The sequence below is a fragment of the Mustela nivalis genome (assembly GCF_964662115.1).
Source record: "Mustela nivalis genome assembly, chromosome: 4".
NCBI classification, from domain to species: domain Eukaryota; kingdom Metazoa; phylum Chordata; class Mammalia; order Carnivora; family Mustelidae; genus Mustela; species Mustela nivalis.
This window is the reverse complement of record NC_139023.1, coordinates 36,315,748-36,330,160: the sequence shown is the minus strand read 5'-3', so window position 1 is coordinate 36,330,160 and position 14,413 is coordinate 36,315,748. Positions and strand designations below refer to the sequence as shown.

General features: G+C 42.2%; 1 protein-coding gene across 4 annotated transcripts in view; it reads left to right on the top strand.

Annotated features, from left to right (window-relative positions):
- Window positions 1-14,413, top strand: part of TBC1D1 (TBC1 domain family member 1) — a 227,663-nt gene that overhangs the window by 11,366 nt on the left and 201,884 nt on the right. The gene's annotated exons all lie outside the window — the stretch shown is intronic.

Genomic DNA, 14,413 nt, shown 5'->3' with positions numbered 1-14,413 from the left:
ATATTTGCCTCAGCTTACAAACAAAAGCTGAACTGTGAGGGTTCAGATCATTTAGGGTATGTGTTCTAAAGCAGTGCTTTTCCCACAGAAAGGTGCACATGAATAAGCTGGAAATCATGTGAAAATATAGATGTGGGTCCAGGAGGTCTGGGATGACCCTAAGACTGCATTTCTAACAAGATACCGGGGAGGCGCTGATGCTGCTTCTTTGCAGATTGTGATTTGGGTAGCAGAGTGCTACCTAGATCAGTGAGCTCCGTATCTTTGGCCCTAGTAAAAAAAATATGTATGTATTTAGAAGCTATATCCGAATACTGTTAGCCAATTTCCCGAGGTATCATGGTCAGTTGGGCAAAGACTGTTGATAACAACAACGGGTTCGAAACCAAGGTTTGATACATGAAGGTTTTGTGTGTGTGTGGACGCCAACTTTATGTCGGATCTGATTAATTCGTTATCGTTATAGCTCATGATGTGGCTGGGAAGCGTATCATATGGGAAACAGGAAAGGTATCATCGGCTCTATGACTTTCCTGGGTATTGGTGCTTGCGTTGTTGTTACCTTGTTTTGCAGTTTGGTGCAGAACTCGTTGAAAGCCGCTTGTCCATTTTGTGAGGCTCGGTTTAGATAAAATTGAAAACGTAATCCGCATGGCTACAATCTCCGTTGGGCCCATATAAACTGCCCTTTGATAGAGCCTCCTCTGCTGACCAACCCCATGAGCTGAGGAATGCCCCTGCCAGGCCTAGTATCCCTCTGTGGCTGTCCGCCAGGCACATGGAGTGAGGCGACCAGTGTCAATCATGTGGTAAATGTCAGTAAATAGAAATAGAAAGGCTAATGTTTTTCAGCCTGTACCCCACTGTTTTGCTGTGTTTTGGTTTTGGTTTTTTGTTTGTTTGTTTGTTGTGCCTACCCTCCAGGGTGCAAGAACTTTATTGGGAAATTCATGTTCTTGGTGACCAAGTAGACTCTTAGAGATTCGCTTTTAAGCAAAAGTGGCTCTTTAATTCCTTCCTTCAGTGAGTGCTGCTCCAGGTCTCAAGCAAGGGGGTCTCAGTACAGGCTAGAAGAAAGGCAGAAGCAACCATAGGTCAGTATCACATGGTCCATGTCCAGGTCATGACCAGAAGACAGAGAATGAGCCAAACACACTGGCTGTATGAAGGGTTTTCTTCAATAAAGGCTAATTTGAAGCTTACAACCACTGTTTTACCCACATAATTCAATATCTCCTTAGTCATAGATCATTTAATGTTGTCGTCCATGCACCTCAAATAGACGGGACAGCACCCCAGTACAGAGGTTCTGAAGGCCCAGATTCCAGTCCAGTCTGCCACTTATAAACTCGTCACCTCAGGCAACTCTGAGCCCTAATGTTTCATTTGTAAAATGGGGATAATTATCGTGTCTATCTCAATGTTGCCAGGGGGACCAAATGAGCTAGAACAGCACCTTAGTAAGTAGTTAATGGCCATAAAAATTTTTCATTAAAGAGAGTTTTACTGAAAGCAGGTTATATGCTAATTTCACTTCATCTCTAAGGTAACAGGAAAAAGGAAGCTAAGATGAGTGTCTTCAGCTCCCAAGATCCTGGTCATCCTTCAGCAACATTTTTTTCAGAAACTAGATACTTTAAAAAGTGCATAAATAAACTTAACGGTTCTTATTATTTGGGCAAATTCCAGAATGTAAATGAAAGGACGGAACAGCCTGTATTCCAGGCTCCCCCGATCTATATAAGGACTGAATTTCCTTGGGGAGAGTCTTCATGTGAAATCCTTGTCCAGCACTTTCGACTTTTGACTCTTTCCCAGAATTTTTTACAGCCATCTGAGAACAGGCTCCTGGCTGGTCATTCAGACACCTGACAGGAAGAAGAGATTTATAACTGAATTCTGTAACTGGAGCTCCCTGTCTTGCTGAAAGTAGACAACTGGCCTTACTCTGCATTCTGAAAAGCCATGGGAGAAGTAGGAATTAGGTCTGGAGTTATTTTTGGCTGGCATACAGTTTTTCCAAACACAGATTGCCAGGGCTCGGCGTAATACATTGCTGTCAGCCTGCTCCTCGTGTAAGAGAGTCATTTGTAGCACAGTTACCTCAATCAGAGATTTGGGTTGTTGGAGAATGAATGGTACACCAAATTGGGCCCGATTCTCCATCAGGCGTGACAGCTTTGATGTTCTCGGGACGTCCCTGGCACAGCATCTCATGTGAGAGGATCATCTGCTGACAGAGCACGTTAACCTCTGTCATCATTTCTTGGGATTATTGGAAACATTCGCTCAGTTGAATCATTCTCTAGATTAAGGCCTCTCTTGAATACATGAGGTCGCTTTCAGCCCTTCTTGCCAGAGGAGATGTATATGCATTTACTGCCAGGCTTACGAACACGGGACTACTACTTAAGAGGAAACCCTCCGATAGCATGTAAATTGACTTGCTGAAGAGGCATATAAAGGAATAATTTTTAGAGCATAAGATGAGACTGTGTTTCCCATCGTGTGTTGCATGGAATACACTCGAGGTGTTCCACAGAGAAAAGCTTCCACAGTCGAAAAGCAATCTCTACCTTTTTTGACGCGAGGGCCCCTCTTCAGTCTTAAAAATTATAGAGGATCCTGAAGAGCATGCATGTGGGTTATATTTATTAATAATCACTGCATCAGAAAGTAAAACAAATTGTGAAGGAACTAATTTCTTAATTTGTTAAAAAAAAAAAAAAAGGAATATGCCCCTTATATGTTAGCATCAACAGTATTTTTCTGGGGGCGCCTGGGTGGCTCAGTGGGTTAAGCCTCTGCCTTCGGCTCAGGTCATGATCTCGGGGTCCTCGGATGGAGCCCCGCATCGGGCACTCTACTCAGCGGGGAGCCTGCTTTCCCCTCTTTCTCTGGTGCCTCTTGTGATCTCTCTCTCTCTGTCAAATAAATAAATAAAATCTTTAAAAAAAGAATATTTTTGTGAAAAATAGCTATATATTTTTCCAAAAATATTTAATGATAAGAGTGACATAGTTTTACTTCTTGGTTTGTTTGTTTGTTTCACATCTCTTATTTGTATTAATAGACAACAGCCAGATTCTCAGCTGCCTCTCCATTCATTCTGTTGTGATATGTTGCTTCGGTTGAGTGTATGAAGAAAACTTGTCCTCATGCAGATATGTGGTAGGAAAATGGAGAAACACTGTATAGCCTTTTTAGAAAATTGTGGGTATTTTTCTTTATACTATACCAAAACTTGACAAGTGGGTGTTGCTTAAAGGCTTGTTGCAATATGAAATCTGAAACTGTATCAAAGCACTCTCACACTTTGTTATATTAAAACCTATTGGTTTATTGTACATTTTAATGACTCTTTTAAGGACTTATGACTGTGTAACATCATGCATAGGTTATCTGGAAGATATTGGTTCACACAGCTACATAGTTCACACAGAGAACCACGGTTTTAGAGACGCTGTCTTCTATTTCATGCTTGAGTTGGACACTCATCCATGAAATTCCCAAATTTATTGGGCCAAAGATTACATTTTTCTCATAACATCCAAGAACATCCCTCAGGACACATCCGAACTCAGTGGGATAAGGTTCTGGGTTGAAGTGTCATTTTGAGTTTGGATCCATGGTAGGAAGTGAAGAAAGACATCCATTCTGGAAAACAGATGGTTGCGTGAGTGACCCTGACTAGACCTTTCCCCCTCACATCACAAAGAAACCAGGAGTTCTGCCCAGACTCAGCCCTTGAAAATGAGTCTAGATCTTTCTTCCTCCAGTTCTTCAACTTTGTCTCTTTCTATGAAAATCTGTACTCAGAAGAACACCAGATATTTCACTCACTTGAGTTTTACTTGAGATCATTCGTAAGAATATTTCTGTTTCTATCCTTTTCTTTATTCACGGAGGGAAAAACTGCTTCCTTGAAAGGGAGTTTCCATCACTGAGTTGCAGGCGGTGTAAGTTCTGGGGCTTCTGACATTGTCTGTTGCTGTTTTGTGTCAATAGGAAGAAAGAATGGATTTTGAGAGGGGGGTGTCAGCATTATTGAGATGGTAATACATGGAGAAGTGTAGATTGGTGAGCAGGTAAGGGAGGGGACAGTGTAGGACCCCAGGGTAAGTCAGATTGGGTACATGAGAGCAGTTTTACTAAGTGATCTTCCTTTTCTACTTGGAATATGTCTTCGCTTTTCAAACACTGTTTTTGACTCTCTTCAGATTCTGATCTTCCGGATGCTGTGTCCAGCCTGGGCACAGCATGGGTGTTTCATAATTGTGATGGGACAGATGTCATTAATGTAAGGGTGCTCAAGGGCTTTCCTCTTCTCCATCAGAGAATCTGGTATTTGCTAGAATCTTTTTTTTTTTTAATATTGTGAAATTTCTATTTATATTTTCTAAATTTAAATGTTGTACTTAAAAATGTTTTAAATTTTAAAGGTTTATATTTTCTAAGCTTGAAAGTCAAAAATCAGAGTATTTGAAGATTTGTAAGTGAATTAATACTGACCATGGCTGACAGAAAAACACTATTCTGTTGCCCATGTAACCAAAGGGACCAGAAAAGATTTTGAGATAAACCTAGAGGACAATATGAGTTTAAGGCAACAGCACATTCACGAGAAAAACTTTTCTTTAACAGCCGAGGACATGATAAAGTCAACATAAAAAACAACCAGTTATGCTGAAAAGATATAAAACCTCTGATAATGGACACTCTCTATAGAAGAGAATGACTTTTTACTATCTTTTGTTAAGACTCAAGACAAATTCAACATTTTAACTGAGAAAAAGCATTAATATAATACTTAGATGAATATAATAATTCACAGTAAAAATTTTAAACTCCTTTCTTAAAAAGATAGTTATATTTGTCATTTTTTAAAAAAGATTTTACTTATTTATTAGACAGACAGAGATCACAAGTAGGCAGAGAGGCAGGCAGAGAGAGAGGAAGAGCAGAGAGCCTGGTGTGGGGCTCCGTCCCAGGACCTGAGCTGAAGGCAGAGGCTTTAACCCACTGAGCTACCCAGGCGCCCCATACTTGTCATTACTGTTCCTGGTATAATTTCACCCATCCGTATTGATGATAATTTTTCCCCAAAGTAATAACTTCTATTCGTAGAAAAAACTGAGAGGCAAAAAAGTAAAAACTGTCATATATAAGTGTGCCAACAGACTAGCAAAGCTTGTAAGGACACATAACGCATCTTTTTTGGTTGTTTTTTTAGCTTTTTAAAATTTCTTTTTTAAAATTTAAATCCAATTAATTAGCATATCATGTATCATTGGTTACAGAAGTAGAGCTCAGTGATTCATCAGTCTTACCTCATAATACCTAGCGCTCATTGCATCACGTGCCCTCCTCAATGTCCAGCTTGCTAGCCTTATTCTTCACTCTTCCAAAGAGGAAGTGTCATTTCTTACTGGGAGAGAGGCTAAGTTGATCTCCATAATAAAGTGCTAAGCCCTTCCCAGGATGAGGAGGAGGAGGGGGAAAGTGTGGTAAAGGAGCTTGGGGTCAGGGGTAGAGTAACTGCAGGAACTTGTAGTGGAAGTAGACTTCTAGAAAAACGTCTGCGTATAGATGAGGACTTTATTAAATGCTGCTGAGGAAGATGTATTTGAGAGGCCGTCAGTGTCCTTGGAGGGAATGGGTTTCCTTATCCATGATTTTTGGCATCTAAACTGCATTTCTTGAATGTGACACATACATGAAACTGAACCCCGGGGGCTCCCCTACCCCGAAATTTAAGAGCACTTAAGTTCAGAGCAATAAGTATTTCCCTTTAAGATTTCCAGTGAAGAACCAGTGTATTCACTGAGGATGTGGGTTTCTGGATTAGGTTACTTTACATATTCAATGTAGAGGTGGTCTTATTTTCTTTTCTCGTGATTAGCAGGACTAAGACTTCAAATCCCTATCTAAAAAGCTAGAGTTTGCTTTGGCTGAGTTTAATGATTTAATTTAAATGTTTTTTGGAGTTTGATTTAAAAAAATTTTTTTAAAGATTTTCTTTATTTATTTGACAGAGAAAGAGAGAGAGAGAGATCACAAGTAGGCAGAGAGGCAGGCAGAGAGAAGGGGGGAAGCAGGCTCCCTGCGAAGCAGAGAGCCGATGCGGGGCTCGATCCCAGGACCCTGAGATCATGACCTGAGCAGAAGGCAGAGGCTTAACCCACTGAGCCACCCAGGCACCCACGGAATTTGATTTTTGATTGCAGCTTTGTTTTGGTTGCATTTTACCCACTACCGATTTGTCTTCCTAACCCCCCATCTGCATAGGGTTTTACGTTTAGTCCCAACTGTGTACTGCTTATTTCAGGATTTTCGGTAGAGTCTGGCTCCCATCGCGTCTCTAGCTTGGCTGGTGCATTTGCCGGCTCATTACTTTCTTTCTTTGCTAGGGCGAAGATGGAAATTACAACATTGAGCTGGAGCGTTTTGTTCCTGAGGGTGATGATTCTGAGGAATATAGGATTACTTTTCAGATGTTCTCATCGGGCGCACTTCTGCATTTGGCTTTCATAATTTCTAAACTTCAGACGTTAGTCTCTTTTTGTTCCTCAAGGGATGGTTCTGAAAAGGTTTTGTTGTATATATTGTGGAGGACTTTTGATCTGTGTTCCATTCCTGCCCCGTCTCTTTGATCCCTTCTGGTTTATTATGTAAGGTTTCATTCAGGGTCCCACTCGGCAGCAGTGACTCAGTGCATGGTTGCCGGGAACAGCATATCCGTGTCAGCTAATCAACACTTGACCGTCTGTCCCGCTAGACAGAAGTCAGTTGCTGGGTGCAAAGGTTGGCTGGGATTCTTTCTCATCTATAAAAAGAACGTCCCGGACTGCGTGAACTCTGAAGTATTCGTTGGAGGGTTTGGGTTAGGGACACGGGATTGATTGCATAATTTATTTTTGACTTTGAAAAATGAGTCTGAGGGCTTCAGGAAGCACCCACCTTGTGAGAGACCCTTCATTTTTTAAAAGACCTTGTTTTTCAATACATACCACTTTGGACAGCTTTGCATTTTTCAAGCCAATGTAATTATTTTTTAATAGAAGTTTGTTCCTAAGAATAGAATTTACAAGTATGTTGAGCCCAAAGTTGACTTGTATCTTAAAAGGATTTATTTATAGCCTAGACCTTTACCGTCCAGTGCAATAATCAGTAGCCCGATGAGAGGACCAGCACTTGTGATGTGGCTAGTCTGAGTTGAAATGTGCTGTAAGTGTCAAAACACAGTAAACTGCAAAGACCTCATTTGAAAAAACAAAAAAGAACTTAAAATATTTCAATAACTTTCTATATTGATTACATGTTGAAATGATATTTTGGATATATTGAGTTAAATAAAATAGAACACTAGAATTAATTTCACCTGCTTATTTTACTTTCTTTGATAAGCCTTCTAGAAAATTTAAAATTACATATGTAGCTTGTACCCTCTCCACTAGGCAGCACTGGGCTAGACTAGCTATCCAGGAAGTATTTCCAGAAATAATCTGAACATTCATCCTAGAGGGACTCCAGGCTTCCCACTTTTCTTTGCTGCCTTCTATTTGTTAATGATAGAATTTTGCTCAAAGTTCTTCTGAAAAGATCACATTCAAAACTACATCCTAGGGTGCCTGGGTGACTCAGCTGATTAAGCACCTGCCTTCAGCTCAGGTCATGATCTCGGAGTCCTGGGATCGAGCCCCACATTGGCTCCCTGCTCAGCGGAGAGCCTGCTTCTCCCTCTCCTCTCCCTCTGCCTGCCGCTCTTACTTGTGCTCTCCTATCTCTCTGTCAAATAAATGAATGAAACCTTACAACAAACAAATACATCCTACATCCTATCTTTAACTCTAGATTTGCACTGAGATGGACAAGAACCCTGTGAGCCGCTAGTTTGGGATATACTGAAAGAGACAAATCTTTTCTTTCTATACTGTCTCTCCCTCTCTCTCTCTTTTTTTAAAAGATTTTTTTGTCTGTATATTTGAGAGAGAGACAGAGAGAGCCCAAGTAGGGGTAGAGGCAGAGGGAGGGGGAGGGGGATAAGCAGACTCCCTGGGGAGCTGGGAGCTGGATCCCAGGACCCTGGGCTCATGACTAGAGTTAAAGTCAGATGCTTAACCAACTAAACCAGCCAGGTGCCTCTCTCTCTCTCTCTCCCTCTTTTTTTTCAAAGTCCATTTCCACCCTTTGGATGCTTAGGCATGTGTCACACTCAGGGTGGCCTGTGAGCCTGAACCAACAACTGGAGCAAGCCGAGTGCAGAGAGGCCTGGTCCTGAGAACCTCAGACAGAGCCGGGTAGCAGGTAGGGCTTGGGGGAGGAGCTGATGTAGGACCAGGAGAAGAGGTGGCCTTGAGTGGTGTGATCCCCGACATTGGACTCTGTGTCTGAGTGCTCCCATCTGACTTCACGACAGCTGGTCCTACAGAAACACTTTCCTAGCGGCCTTGGTTCTGGGCAGTGTGTCAGAAGCCATGGTTTCTTGCGCTCGAGTGAGGTAGGTATATGAAATGTTGCAGATTCAACATCAGTGCATGCGTGGGAAGGTTACCAGTATGTCGTGTACTTGGCTGGGTGTTCTGGTACAGAATCAAGTGAGATAAGATTGCCCCCTCAAGAGGTAACGATGATGTTTTCATGTTCTGAATGCTGTACTTCCAGGAGTTAGCAACATCTGTAAGTCATAGAAGAGAAAATTGGGGAGAATGGGTGGAGGCCTAGGGTAACGCCTGCAGTTGTTTGAAAAGCTGCCATGTTTGTACAAAAAGAAATAGACACACTGCAAGTTGCTCTGGAGGGCAAAGTAGGAACTGAAGAAACTTGCAGAGAGACAGATTGTTGGCCCTTCCTAGCACTGATAGGGAACTGCCTTGAACAATGGATGTGGATGGATCGTGTCCCAAGGAGATTTCACCCTACAAGTCATCTTCCTCCTGTTTCTACACTTCCCACTTACAAGGAGTGTATCACCTGACAGGGTTCCCCTGTGGTTTCAGACAATTGACCCGCTCCCAAATCTGTTTCACGTCGAAGCGAAGTTTGTTCCCTGGAATGTCTAGCTGTGTGTCATAGCTCTATCTTCCGGAAGGACCCTGAGTAAATGTATTTTTGAATGGGTGTTAAAGACCCACTAGGCGTTTTCTAGGCCAGTGATTTGGGTGGAGATTGAATGGGCGTTCTAGGTAGAGGAAAGAGGGTGTTCCAAGCCATAGCAGGACATGCGAACGCGGAGGTGCCGACGGTGGCTGGGGCTGCTGGGTTCTAGTCTGGCAAATTGCATGGTCTGAGAGGAGACTGGGAGGAAGGCTGGGGACAGGTTTTATAGGGCTTTGTTAGCCTTACCAAGGGGGTTGGATTTTTTTTTTATTTTATTTTTTTTTAGATTTTATTTATATATTTGACAGACAGAGATCACAAGTAGGCAGAGAAGCAGTCGGTGGGGGCTGGGGTGGAAAGCAGGCTCCCTGCTGAGCAGAGAGCCAGATGCTATGCGGGGCTCGATCCCAGGACCCTGGGATCATGACCTGAGCCGAAGGCAGAGGCTTTAACCCACTGAGCTACCCAGGCGCCCCGGGGGTTGGATATTTTTAAGAAGGTTGTTATTTAGAGGCATTGGTCAGGGCAAATGAAATAACCAGGCTTGTATTTAGATTTTGGAGTGGAGGATGAAGTAGAGGAATGAGAGGCAGATGAGGCAGACCAGCTAGGAGGCTATTGCAGGAGTGAGTGTGAAAGCTCAGGAATTGTGTTGACCCCCAACCCCCACCCCTGCGCCTTGCTGACTCAGTTGGCCTAGCATGCAACTGTTGATCTCAGGGTCGTGAGTTCTGCTTGGTCTTCTAAAAATATTTATCCTGGCATCTCCCATCTTAAACAAACCCTCCACTGAGCCCAAAGCCCATTCCGAGCTCCCTCTAGTCCCTGGCCCAATTTTTTGCTCTACGTTTTAAGAGTCGTCCTCATGATTATCTTCACATTTATGCACCCATTTCTCCTCAACTTACCAAGTGGCCTTCTGTCCTGATGGCCACTTCCAATTTGTGAGATCTGGTGATCCCTTCTCTGCTTCTCTCATCCAATTTCTCAGTGGCTTTTGGCACAGTTGGCAGGACAGTGTTTCTTCTGTCTTGAAACACTCTCCTCTCTTGGCTTTTGAAGAACCATACCCTCCTATTTCTTCTTTTACTTCAGTAGTGGTTTGCACCCAGACCCCTTTGTTTGTTTGAAGATCTCAACTCTGAATTTCATGTCCCCCAAGACCCAGTCTTCTACATTTCTCATCTCGACACTCTTTCCAGATGAGCTCACCCTGGCTCATAGTATTAAATACCACCTGTTTAGGGGTGCCTGGGTGGCTCAGTGAGTTAAAGCCTCTGCCTTCACCTCAGGTCATGATCTCAGGGTCTTGGGATCCAGGCCAGCATCAGGCTCTCTGCTCAGCGGGGACCCTGCTTACCCCCCTCTTTCTGCCTGCCTCTCTGTCTACTTGTGATCTTTCTCTCTCTGTCAAATAAATAAATAAAATCTTAAAAAAAATTAAAAAGGCTATGTAGATCACCTCTCTGCCTCCTTGTGATCTCTGTCAAATAAATAAATAAATAAATAAATCTTTAAAAATAAAAATAAAATAAATAAATACCACCTGTTTGATGGTGACACTCCAAAGTGAATCCATTCTTTCGAACTGGCCGGTGAGTTCCAGATTTGTCTCTCCAGGATCCAACTGGACTTGTCTACTTGGCTGTTACTAGCGCATCTGAAACTCAACCTGGTTAAAAAAGACCCCTCGAATTCACTCCCCACGAACCTTCTCCAGTCTTGGGCAGCTCTGAAGTGGCAATGAGGGTTGCTCCGGCTGAAATCTTGGCATTGTCTTTGATTTCTCTCTTTTCTTCACATTCTCATTCAGATTATTCAGCGCCTGGTCCAGATCTGGCACTTCTCTGATTCTGTGGCACACCCTGAGCCCGAGGCTGTGTCATTTCTCACCTGGACTGCTGTAAGACTTCCTGATTGTTCTCCCGGTTACCATCCTTGCTTCTCTTCTCCACCAGCCAATCGTTCAGAGAGAACCTGGAGGCATTTTTAGAAAACCTATGTATTCATGGCACTCCCCTGCCTAAAACCTCTCTTGTAACTTTCCCCCGAATAGGAACCAAAATCCCTAATCCTTTCTGGGGTCTACCATGCGGACCTTGTTCTTCACACCCTTGTAGGGCTGTCTGGACCCCAGTCTCCCTGGGGTTTATATTCCTAAAACGTGACAGCCTCATTCTTCACACGGGGACTGTGCATTTGTTATCTCTGCCTGGAAGACTGCTCCTTCCTTAGATCATTTTGGAGTTGCTTTAAACCTTATCCTCTGACCACCCTGTTAAAAGAACCTCCACACCAATTATTATCACTTTGTCTGGTTTTAATGTCTTCATAATACTAACTAGTATCTGAAATTATCTTGTTTGTTGCTATGCTTCCTTGTTTACCATCGTCACACCTGCTTAAATTCCAAGAGAACAGGGCCGTTGGCTTTCTTGTTCATGACTGGACCTGGACACCCAGGAAGTGCCTAGCACGTAGCGGGGACTTCATGAATGAATGAATAAATGAATGAATGGGTGAATGTTACCTTTTCGTGGTCATGCTTGGAGATGTGCTTCTCCTTTCTGTTTTTGATTTTTTTTTAACTCAATCTCCTCTGGAAGGCCCGCATGCAGCCATATGCTTTTATTTTCCTGTTTTTGATCACAACCTTTCCTTCCTCATCAGGACAGATTTCTCTTGTTCAGTTGGGATTTTTGTTCTTAGATACCACCCGTCTTTCCCCATCCCTCCTGAGATTCTTCCCTCTTGGTCTTTGTTCATAATATGACATTCATTGGTTCTGAGCTCTTTGAAATCCGTACAGGTCTCTTCCTTGCTTTTATGAACTCAAATTTTTTTTGGCATTTACTGGGAACTACTGTGGGAGAGATTTCATGAATATTGAGCAGTCTGTTATTGAGAAAGTCTTGTGTGTAAGCTGAATCCTTTTAGCAGGAAGTTGAGCCCATTTTTTTTGCGTCGGTCTTTTGTCTTCCTTTTTTTTTTTGAAAGATTTTATATATTTATTTGACACATTGAGAGAGAGATCACAAGTAGACAGAGAGACAGGCAGGGGGGGCGGGAAGCAGGCGCCCCACTCAGCAGAGAGCCCGATGTGGGATTTGATCCCAGGACCCTGAGATCACAACCTGAGCCGAAGGCAGAGGCTTAACCCACTGAGCCACCAGGTGCCACAGTCTTTTGGCCCCCCAAGTAAATAGTTTTAATGATTATAGCGGCATTAATGTTGAATGTAAAAAAATTAGTACACACGTGTTCAATTTAAAGTTCCCTCTGAATTCCACCTCCTAGAGAGAACCCAACAAATTGGTGTCTATTCTTGTAGATATAATTATTTTGTTATATAAGCAAATGTTTCTATATGGAATTAATTTCTGTATTTATTTCTGCCATTTTTTTAAAACTCTTTGCTCTCTTTCTCCATATATGTAATAGAAACAAACACATAGGTATAGTGTGACTATAGCTATATTGTAGATATTTCTCGTGGTAGTACAGGTTCATTTTTTGGGTGATTGCACAGTTGGATGCAGCAGGGAGAAAGGAGGGGCTGATCATAACTGTGGCAGAACTGTTCCTGGGTGATAGCATCATCTTTGTTTAGCTTGGATGAGCCATTCTCATTATGAAAAGAGAACATAGCCAGGATGGGCTGCAAGTGACTCAGAGATGTCTAATCTGCTTAGCATAAGACACAAACAAGATTTGGGAGCAACAAAAGTGAAAATAAGCCATTGGGACCACATTAAACTTAAAAGCTCCTGCACAACAAAAAATGAAAACCTATGGAGTAAGAGAAGGTGTTTGCAAATCACATATCTGATAAGGGGTGAATATCTAGAATATATAATGAACTCATACAACTCAACAGCAAAAAGCCAGTTGGATTGAAAAATGGGCAGAGGAACTGAAAAGACATTTTTCCAAAGAAGTCATACAGATGTCCGACAGGTACATGAGAAAGTACTCAACACTGCTCATAATCAGGGCTATAGAAATCAGAACCATGATGTCACCTCTACACCCAATAAAATAGTTACCTTCAAATAAACAAGAGATAGCAAGTGTGAGAGGATGTGGAGAAAAGGGAACCCTTGTGCACTGTTGGTGGGAACGTACATTGGTGCAGCCACTGTGGAAGATAGTATGGAAGTTCACCACCAAATAAAAACTAGAATTACCATAGGACCCCACTATTCCACTTCTGGGTGTATACACAAAGGAAGTAAAAACCACATGTCAAAGAGATGTCTGCCCTTCCATGTTCATTGCAATATTATTCACAATAGCCAAGGCATGGAGGCAGCCTAGGTCTCCATCAATGGGTAAATGAATGAAGAAGTGGTGTTATATACACAATGGAATACTATGCAGCCATGAAAAAGAAGGAAATTTTGCTGTTTGAGACAACATGGATGGACCTTGAGTGCATGAAGCTAAATGAAATAAGTCAGACAGAGAAAGACAAATAGTCCATGATCTCACTTATCTATAGAATATTAAAAAAGCTGAAATCATAGAAACAGAATAGAATGGTGGCTACCAGGGGCTGGAGGTGGAGGAAATGGGGAGATGTTGGTCAAGGAATATAAACTCCCAGTTGTTTTTTAAATATATCTATTTTTTTTTTTTTTTTTAGGGGGAGAGAGAGAGGGAGGGAGCAAAGGGAGGGTAGAGGGAGGAAGGAAAGAGAATTTTAAGCAGGCTCCACACCTAGCACAGAGCCCCTTGGAAGACTCAGTCTCACGACCCTGAGATCATGACTTGAGCTGAAATCAAGAGTTGGGCACTTAACCAACTGAGCCACCCATGCGCCCCTTAACTTCCAATTATAAGGAAAATAAGCTTTATGGATCTAAGGTACAAAATGGTGATTATAGTTAATAATACCATATTATACAATTGAAAGTTTCTAACAGAGTAGAACATAAATGTTCTCCCTCCCAGAAAGAAACTGTAATTATCTTATGAGATGGAGGTGGTAGCTAATGGGGTGCCATGCTTAGCGATGGTGGTAATCATTTTGCGATACATAGGTGTGTCAAATCGACACCTTTCACTCACACAGTGCTAAATGTCAATCATGTCTCAATAACGCTGGAAGAAAAGGTACACAAGAACAATAAAAGAACAATAAAATGAAATTTTTTAAAAAAGGCAAGACAAGAAAAGAACCACACAGAGTTTGGGGAAAGTCAGGTCTCAACGTTGAGTATGGGAAGCAGAGGCCAGAGTGAAATTCCTATTCTTTTTTTTTTTTTTTTTTCTTAAAGTCCCACTCTACAATTTATCGTAAGTACTCATGAAT